This window comes from Nanorana parkeri, unplaced genomic scaffold (genome assembly GCF_000935625.1).
Source record: "Nanorana parkeri isolate BGI_ZX_2015 unplaced genomic scaffold, ASM93562v1 scaffold377, whole genome shotgun sequence".
NCBI classification, from domain to species: domain Eukaryota; kingdom Metazoa; phylum Chordata; class Amphibia; order Anura; family Dicroglossidae; genus Nanorana; species Nanorana parkeri.
This window is the reverse complement of record NW_017306645.1, coordinates 675,010-684,126: the sequence shown is the minus strand read 5'-3', so window position 1 is coordinate 684,126 and position 9,117 is coordinate 675,010.

The window sequence follows — 9,117 nt, the reverse complement described above, 5'->3', positions numbered from 1 at the left end:
GCAGACACGCCCCCCCCCCTGCCCGCAGTGGAAACTCCCTCACTGGAATGCAAGGTACAGGAATGCCCTCTGTTCTGGTTCTGTGCGATCTGAAAAAATGCTGCATGCACTATGGGCCCTAAGAGTACCTTTTAAATCCCCCCTGCCTTAAAATACCCTCTCAAAACTGTGTCTGGGTAACTGATATTGGTGTTCTGGTGAATATATATGCAATTCTTGAAGAAATGTAAAAAATAAATGTGTGTGTGTCAAAAATAAATGTGTGTGTCATAACATATAGAATTAAGTGAGTGATACTTTTACTGGCTAATTAAAGTGGACCTTTCAGTAACATTACAAGTCTGCATGATTAAAACTGCTGAGATATCACAATATACAACAACTATCATTTTTCAAAACATTATTAGTAAAAATTACCTCCTTGCAAATGACTGCCTAGTCTAAGCTGATGGCATGAGTTTGCTGCAGGCAGGAGAAGGCATAACCACAGTCTCTTCACCTGCAGTCATCAGACTGTAGATTGTATCTTTATAAAGTGAGAGACATTTGTGAACACAGGCAAGAATTCCAACAGAATTATATGATTTTGTCATTTCTGAGCTGGCTTATGTGTTGACCCTGGATAATACTTGAACAAAATTAGCACCATCCTCAGGGCCAGATTTACTCTCTCTGCTGCCCCAAGGCCAGGTTCCCAGTTACATCCAAGAAGCTCCCCGCAGGCCGTGTATACACGGCCGGGAGGTAGTTAATGGGCAATACTGATCCCCCCCCCCTTTCCAATGAATATTGCATTTGATCAAAATGTAATAACTTCACCCCTCCGTGTGTTTTTTTCCCTAGATACCCTTTTTTCACTGGAGTTGTCCACAATAAATATACTCACTGTTCTGTTGTCATCTACTGCTCCACAGCCACATGCCAGGTCCCATGCTGCTATTTACTTATGTCATCAGGAGCTGGTTGTCCCTTCCTGGTACTTGAAGCCAACACCCTGATGATGCGTGCAGGCCATCCTCAGTCCAGTGAGTCGCAGGTCCACCTTCTACCAGCGCAGGTTCACCCTCCTACAGCTGCCAGCAAGCAGGGGTTGTGTGACAAAATCGCTGCTCTCCACAACCCCTGCTTGCTGGCTGGCTGGCTGCCGGAGAAAGATCCGTCCCTCACGGCTCCCTCTCTCCCTGATGTCACTTCCTCCCACGACAGCCACAGAGGAGAGAAACAGGAGAGGGAGAGTCGAGGGACAGGAAACAGCGCCACCTAGCGTCCGCCACAAGATATGCTAGTATGCGGCATTGTACCGTTTTGAATGATGTGCCCAGGCGGGACGTGGGCACAGACCCGGGCACATGATTGCAAACCCGTACTGCCCGGGTGAAACCCGGACGGGTGGCAACCCTAGCTATATTCAGCTGTATATTCCTGCACATCAATGGGTATTATTTTGTACTTGCAGTGTTTTTAAAGGGCTAAAACATGGGGAAATATGCTTGTACTGCAGAGATGTACTAAATATGTTTTTTTTTTTTTTTCAGGGTCATAGGCCTAAAGGTTTATAATAAAGCATATAATAACAATTGCAAGGGTTGTAATAAATGCGTTATTGTAAAAAATGACTTTTTGGTAAAGTAGGTAAGGATAAAGTACATCATTGTTTAAAGCTACAGCCAGCACTCCCATTAAAGCAGACCTAGACTCAGGCAACCTTATTCTTCAAATGGGGTAAGACAAGTCAGTCATGAGTGATATAGTACTTGCAGTGGGGATTCTGCAGCTTCTCTTTTGCCCAGGCCCACTTTCAATCCATTGTCTCTATGGAACAGCTCTTTCTGTTCCTAAAACCGTTCGCTGGGGACATTATCTGTGTAATCCAGCATCCATAAGCAGGGGTAGGTGGGATATCAACCTCCTGATTGGCTCCCATGAGACTAGAAGGCTGGAGGCTACATTGCTACTGTTCCCTGTGCTGTCTTGCTCTGCTACTTCCAATCAGGAAATGTATGGTAAAGGTACATTTTTGTGATAGTTCCTTCGTCACATTAACCTGTGCTAATGAATCCATGTGAGACGGCCAAAGTTTAAAGTACAGGTCCTCTTTAAATTATCTACTTGGAACTCTACCCGGATAATGCTAAAGGGTGCTTTAAAGCAGCTGAAAACCCAGATGTTCCCACTCAATCCCCTCCCAATACAGACCCTGTTGAAGCCAGTTTAATATAAAATAAAGCATGAACATGTCTGAAAATACCTTTTCCTTGACATTTTATTAGTGGTCACATATATATTATATTTACTATATTTACCTTGTCTGACACAGCACTTAGGCCTCGTTCACACTAGATGAAGCACCATTTTGATCGCACCAGAGCGGACCGCAGGCATAATGTGCCTTGCGATCCTGTGCGACCGATCGCATTGCGGCCAAAAGCCGTGGCTACCGTGCCATTCACTTCAATGGCCCGCCACGCCCCCTCCTGCCCCTCAAAGAAGTGAGCTGGTGTTCTATCACAGATTGTGACTGCGTTAGAATGTGTGGAAATTGTTTTCCGGGGTAAAAATGTGTGACCGGCAAAAGGTGAAGAATTCCAAGGCTTTTTCCGCTGTTCCCGGGCAGATCGGCATTGCAGATGGTATGTGCAGGAGAAACGATCTGCCCTGGAACAGCTGATTGGTCCTGAAATCTCACTTCTCTCCAACTTTGTGAGTGCAATACAAAGTCGGATAGAAGTGAGATTTCAGGACCGATCAGCTGTTCCAGGGCAGATACCATACCATCTGCGATGCCGATCTGCCCGGGAACAGCTGAGAAAGCTTTGAGTTCTACACCTGTTGCCGGTCACACATTCTTACCCCGAAAAAAATGGGCGTGACTACGTTAGAATGTGTGACCACGTGACTGGTCACACATTCCACCGCCGAAAAAATGGGCGTGATCACATTAGAATGTGTGATCACGTCACTGGTCACACAATCTGTGATAGAACACCAGTCACAATGCGAGGCAGTGCGTTCTTGCCAGAATTGGGACGGAACACACTGCATCTGGTCTGAACGGGCCCTAAGGGAGAAAGGGGAGAGCATTGTAATTGCTTAACTGGAAAACATCGAGGCTCCTAGCTGGAGCTGCAAAAGGGTGAAGAGTTTGGAGAAGACAGGAGAAGTGAACACTCTATGCCAAAATAGCTGATTTGGAAAAACTGCTGTCAATCATTTTCTACTGATCGCCCCTGACAGACATTTCTGCACTTAAAGGAAGAACACACAGTGCGTAGACAGGACATGCATTGTTCTGTACAGAGACGCAGAGCAACAATGTTGAAGGGGAAACCTGTATAGGCACAACGTTGACTGGCAGAAGGAGGAAGCAGGTAGAACTACCAGATTCACCAGGTTTTTATATCTAATAATATATAAAAAAAACTTGAGCAATTAAATACAATTGTATATGGCAAGCTTTGTAAAAGCATTACTCAATTATAATCGATTTCAGCCTGCCAGCTGAAAAAAAGAAATCTAACATAAACCTCCACCCTGCCCTTAGGAGGAGTGACTATTTAAATTTAGCTTTTGTCAGACTGTAGTCAGCCTGAGAAGTTGATCCTCTACTGAAGCATGGTGATCTATTCTGAAATGGACTAACAGGTATTACACTGAGTGCTACACAGCCAGGAGCAGGACACAGATTGCCACAATCGGCTTACAGGTCCTCTGTCTGTGAAGGTTGCAAGTATTTTGTTCTATAATTTTTTTGGAGTCTACTATAACCTGGGTGTCCTGTACCCTTACCCACCCTACCAAAGTTCTTCAATAAAAGTGCATCAGCATCTTATCATTTGTGAGGAAATTAGTTTTATCAGTTGCCAATGGATGCTCAGTAAGTGCTTTTTGGGCAGCAATGTAACAGTGAACCCAAGACAGGCTAGGAGGGACTGACCTATCCAGTGGCTTCTCCGGGGGTGAGTGCTACACCCAGGGCAGCCATCAGGGGGGGTACGGCCGATACTCATGTAAGGGGCCCGGGCAGCCTGGGGGGCCCGCCCGGGACCCTTACATGAGTATCGGCCGACGGTGAAGAGCGAGAAGGCGGACGGACCCCTGCAGCAGAGGCCTGGCCCTAGCAGCGCAGGGCCCCAGCATTGCCGCTCCATCGGCGACGCTGCTCGTGACGTCAATTCCGGCCAGTCCGGCAGCAGAGGAGGCCTGGGGTGCAGGTAAGAGGAGCTAGGAAGGAGGGAGGGGGATGCAGCCCTGACCAGCCTACCTTAGAACCCCTTCAGAGCCCACTATAGCCAGTCTCAGATGGGCTGTGCAGCATCTATGGTGGGCTCTGCAGGGTCACTCTCAGGTGAGTCCAGCGCGTCACCCAGCCCTGCGTCCAGCGCGTCACCCAGCCCTGCGTCCAGCGCGCCACCCAGCCCTGCGTCCAGCACGTCACCCAGCTCTGCGTCCATCGGGTCACTCAGCCCTGGGTCCAGTGGGTCACTTAGCCCTGTGGCGGTGCGTATGGGGGGACCCGACCTAAAGCCGTGTAAGGGGCCCCAAAATTTCTGATGGCTGCCCTGGCTACACCTGCATGAGGCTTGTAAGGGTCAGTGTCAGCTTTTCCATTACAGACTATATACAAACTTCTACCTATTTCTGATCTAGAATGTCCTTTCCAGATTGATTCTTGAATAGGAGGGTCTGGGTTTGTTATAATGAGCTGGTAGACTTTCTGTGTCGTAATAAGGAAAGTTGCAGGGTCTCCATCCCTTTAGAAGTAATTAACCCTTAGGAAGTATTTCTCCAAAAATGAGATTCCTATTGCAGGGGATGTCTAAAATGTCACTTGTGCCCTAGAACAGACTTCTGAGAAAATCAGTGAGCCAATCACAGAAGCAAGTAATGACAATTCTGGGGGCGTTCTACACATGGTGTACAGAACGCCTCCAGGTTGCCATGTTGCACTGAGTTTTTCCAACAGTTTTAGATATTTACAGCGGCCTTAGTTTGAAGTGGAATGGGGAAAATTTATAACATTTAATAAAAAAATGGCTTGTGCAGAAAAAATATTTGCTATATTAATTTCTTGATCTGTGAATAGATGCAGTTGTGTGTACAGAGCCAATATGAAATATTTTATATATTTATGTTTGCTGTCTCGGTCTCGGGTTGGGAGGATTTCCCTCCCCTGTCAAACCCCGGCAGAAAGGGTGTAACAAGGACAGAAAGTGGAGGTAAAGCTATCCAACGTGGACATAAACAGCAATGCGGACATGATAAAGGTTCTAGTTCTTTTCCAATGTACTTAAAAACACTTGAGGTTTTAACGATGAGTATTAACACTCCATTGTCTGCATAACTGGGGGTTTGGCAGGAGTGTGTCCTTTGCCAACATGTTTTGCACAGAAAAAAAGCCCTTCTCAGAAAGTTGGAAGATAAGGAACTTGTGCAAGATTTTTTTTATTGCTGAGTTTCATTGATGTGATTTCTCTCTATTCATTTCCCTTCTGTCTTTGGGACATCTCTCCAATGAAGACTCAGACAGCAACAAAGACTGATTTTTCACCACCATCTTTGACTTTATACTGACTTTTCAAAATAACAAATGCAATCATTTAGAACTTGGACTAAAGGTTTACTATAGTAAAACAGTTTTTATCCTTAAATATTATTATTTTTAATAATATGATGATGTATACACAGTATATCAGTCCAAGATAATATAAAGCCCAAATATTTCTTCTAAGGCTGGCCATACATAGTGAATTTCTTCCAGTTCTTAAGAAATCAGCTGAAATTCACATTGAGGGTTGCTCTGTTGGCCCCCACTTTGAGGGTTGCTCTGTTGGCCCCCACTTTGAGGGTTGCTCTGTTGGCCCCCACTTTGAGGGTTGCTCTGTTGACCCCCCACCTGGACATTCTTTGAACTTAAAATCAAAGGAGCCGAGCGGAACATTGTTGGCCAATGTAACTCTGAGCTTTGGGTGAGTATAATTTTGTTATTTTAGCAGGTAGACAAAAACTAGCACGTAACCCTTGCAGTGCAGGGATAGCACCACTGCAGGGGTTAATAAAAAAAAATTCCTGTAGTATTTTTTTAAAGACGTGGCACACAAAAATAAATGAATAAATAAAAAGTATCCATTTTTAGAATTAGTTAGATAAGAAGTCCCTATGGGCTTCAGTAATACAAAATATAATACAGTATATGGCCTACAAATATACTGTACAAACAGCATAAACCATCATAATACTAAAAATATATAAATGTTTGTATTATGATCGATTATGCTATTTGTTAACCCAATACTATTGTTTATATAATATGAACATTTAAAGGGTTTTTAGATATTTAGTTATTGAAACACATAGAGACTTGTTATTGAAACTAATTCTAAATTAGGATACTCGTGTATTTCTGCTTGTCACACCTTTAGCATTGGTATTGGATAGGTTCAGATGAGGCGTTTGTTTTTGATACATTTCATTTATTAGCGCAGTGCAATATTTGATACTATATTCCAATGACAACTATGTAAATGGGTACGTTCCTCTCACTTTCTGTTCTGTCTACACAGGAAATGAGTGTAAATCTCCCCAATGGGACACAGAAGGAAAAAGAAAAACCTTACCGCAGTTCTTACTCTATCCACAATGGGAAGAAAGATTTGGCTTTAGATATACACAGGGGAATACACATTTTTATGTGTTGTAAAGTACATTTCTGTATACATATTAGTTAAGAGAAAACACAATCTGCATTTCCCCCCCATAGCACCTTGCATGAATTTTCATCTTTATTGTCATAAATAGCTGCGTGTCTATCCCATGTGTGAAAATGAATAACATAAGAGTAGGGCAAGTAAGATGATCCACATAATACTAGGCTTGGAAAAGCAATAATGGAAAGTAGAAATTCTGGGCGACGTCGCCATAATGAAAAACAATGTTGTCATCTTCTCATTCTTCCATGCATCTCCTCTCCTGCTCTCCTATCTGTATTCTCCCTCCCTCTCCCTTCTTCAGAATCTCTGCTTTATGGGTCTCTGAGGCCTCCTCTGATTAAATGATTTCTTCCTTTTCAGCAGAAAAACTAATAAGAGCCTCGAAGGATTTTTCTTTTGACTTAAAAAAAAAAGAACAAATATCTTAATTTGCATCCACCCTGCAAACTAATTGGTGGAAAATGAAACTGGTGAAGCCGCTTAATTAAATGAGGACAGAGTGAAATCCGACCAGATCCTGATTAGCTAGCACATTAATTCAGTTTGTGTGAATTTAGATGAGGAGGGAGCAGAGAAGAGGAGGGAACGGTAGGCTGGGGATGTAGAGGGGTTAGAAGAGGCACAACAGAATCCACAAGTCATCACGCAGATAAAGTGACACGGAACAGCAGGAGACATACATATTTTGACACCATCATCAAATTAGAAGCCAGGTTTCAATGGTTTTTAACTCTTCGGGTTCTTTGGATTTCCCTTGGGCAGCGTCTGGTGAAGGGCTTAATAGATTACAAAAAATAAACTGTGATTCCCAGTCTTCATCAACTTGGCAGCTGCAGTGGATTTCCTCAAATAGGAACAGCTGTTCTGCTTAGAAATCCATTGATGATAATTATCATCTGCATATTTTCACTTGAGGAGGCGCTATAACTGGGCCTGCTTAGTGGAAGGAATCAGCGAGAGAACCATTATCTCGGAATATCAAACATCAGTAATTAAACTGTATGCTGCGTAACTAAAGGAGCCCTTGTAGGAGAGAATCTTCTGTGAACAATTTGAACATCTACTTTCTCGAAGGAAAAAAAAAAAGAGTATGGGTCATGCATAAATACAATACACAAAAGTACATCTGAAGGCACCTGTGTGACAGTCTAAACAGGTTCCAAACCCAGTTGCTATGTGATGCACAAACCACAGAAAAAAAAAATTCCTTTACTTCCCCTGAGCGAGTCAAATCCTCTTTCATTTGTGTCTCACACACTCGCCCTCCCAGACAATGCAGCTCACGGAGGGATGGTTTCAGCAGCAGAGACAGCGCTGTCAATCCTGAAATCAGTGGGCAGGACTAGGTGTGGCCAGCTGCTGATTGACATTCTTCAGGCTTGCTGGCAATGCTGATAGTCATGTACCCCGCACCATCTTCTCATTCAACTGTAGTGTAAGCAGGCACAGCCTACATGACAGTGACAGCACTACTCTTAACTTACCGTAGTAGCAATGAATCAACACTGTCACCCCATCATAGAAAGCTGCATGAGGTGGACTCCTGCACAATCAGACTGAAATGTGTACAACCATCTTAAAGACGTTGGTTTAATCAGACTGAAATGTATACACACATTTTAAAGGAACAGCCAGACCAAAATGAGGTTGTACAATAAAACTGACATGTACAATCATGCCAAAATGTGTACAACCATCTTAAAGGAGATTCTACAATCAGATTGAAATCTGTACAACCATCTTAATGAAGATTGTACAATAAGACTGAAATGACATTGTACAGTCAAACTGAAATGTGTACAACCATCTTACAGTAAATTGTACCATCAGACTGAACTGTATACAACCATCTTAAAGGAGAATGTACAATCAGACCGAAATGTGTACAACCATGTTAAAAGAAATTGTACAATCAGGACTAAATGTGTACATTCATCCTAACGGAGATTGTATAATCAGACAGAAATGTCTACAACCATCTCAAAGGAGATTATACAATCAGACTGAAATGAGATTGTGCAATCAGGCCAAAATGTGTACAATAATCTTAAAGGACAATCAGACTGAAATGTATACAACCATCTTAAAGGAGATTGTACAATCAGAATGAAATGTGTACAAGAACCTTAAAGGAGATTGCACAATCAGACTGAAATGTATACAACCATTTTAAAGAAGATGCACATTCAGACTGAAATGTATACAACCATCTTAAAGGAGATGTACATTCAGACTGAAATGTATACAACCATCTTAAATGAGATGTACATTCAGACTGAAATGTATACAACCATCTTAAAGGAGATTGTATAATGCATATTTAGCATAAGAAGTCACTGCACCATTCAGCACACCAACATACACTCAAATCTGCGTTATTATAATTAGCTTTGTATGGACTTCCAATGAT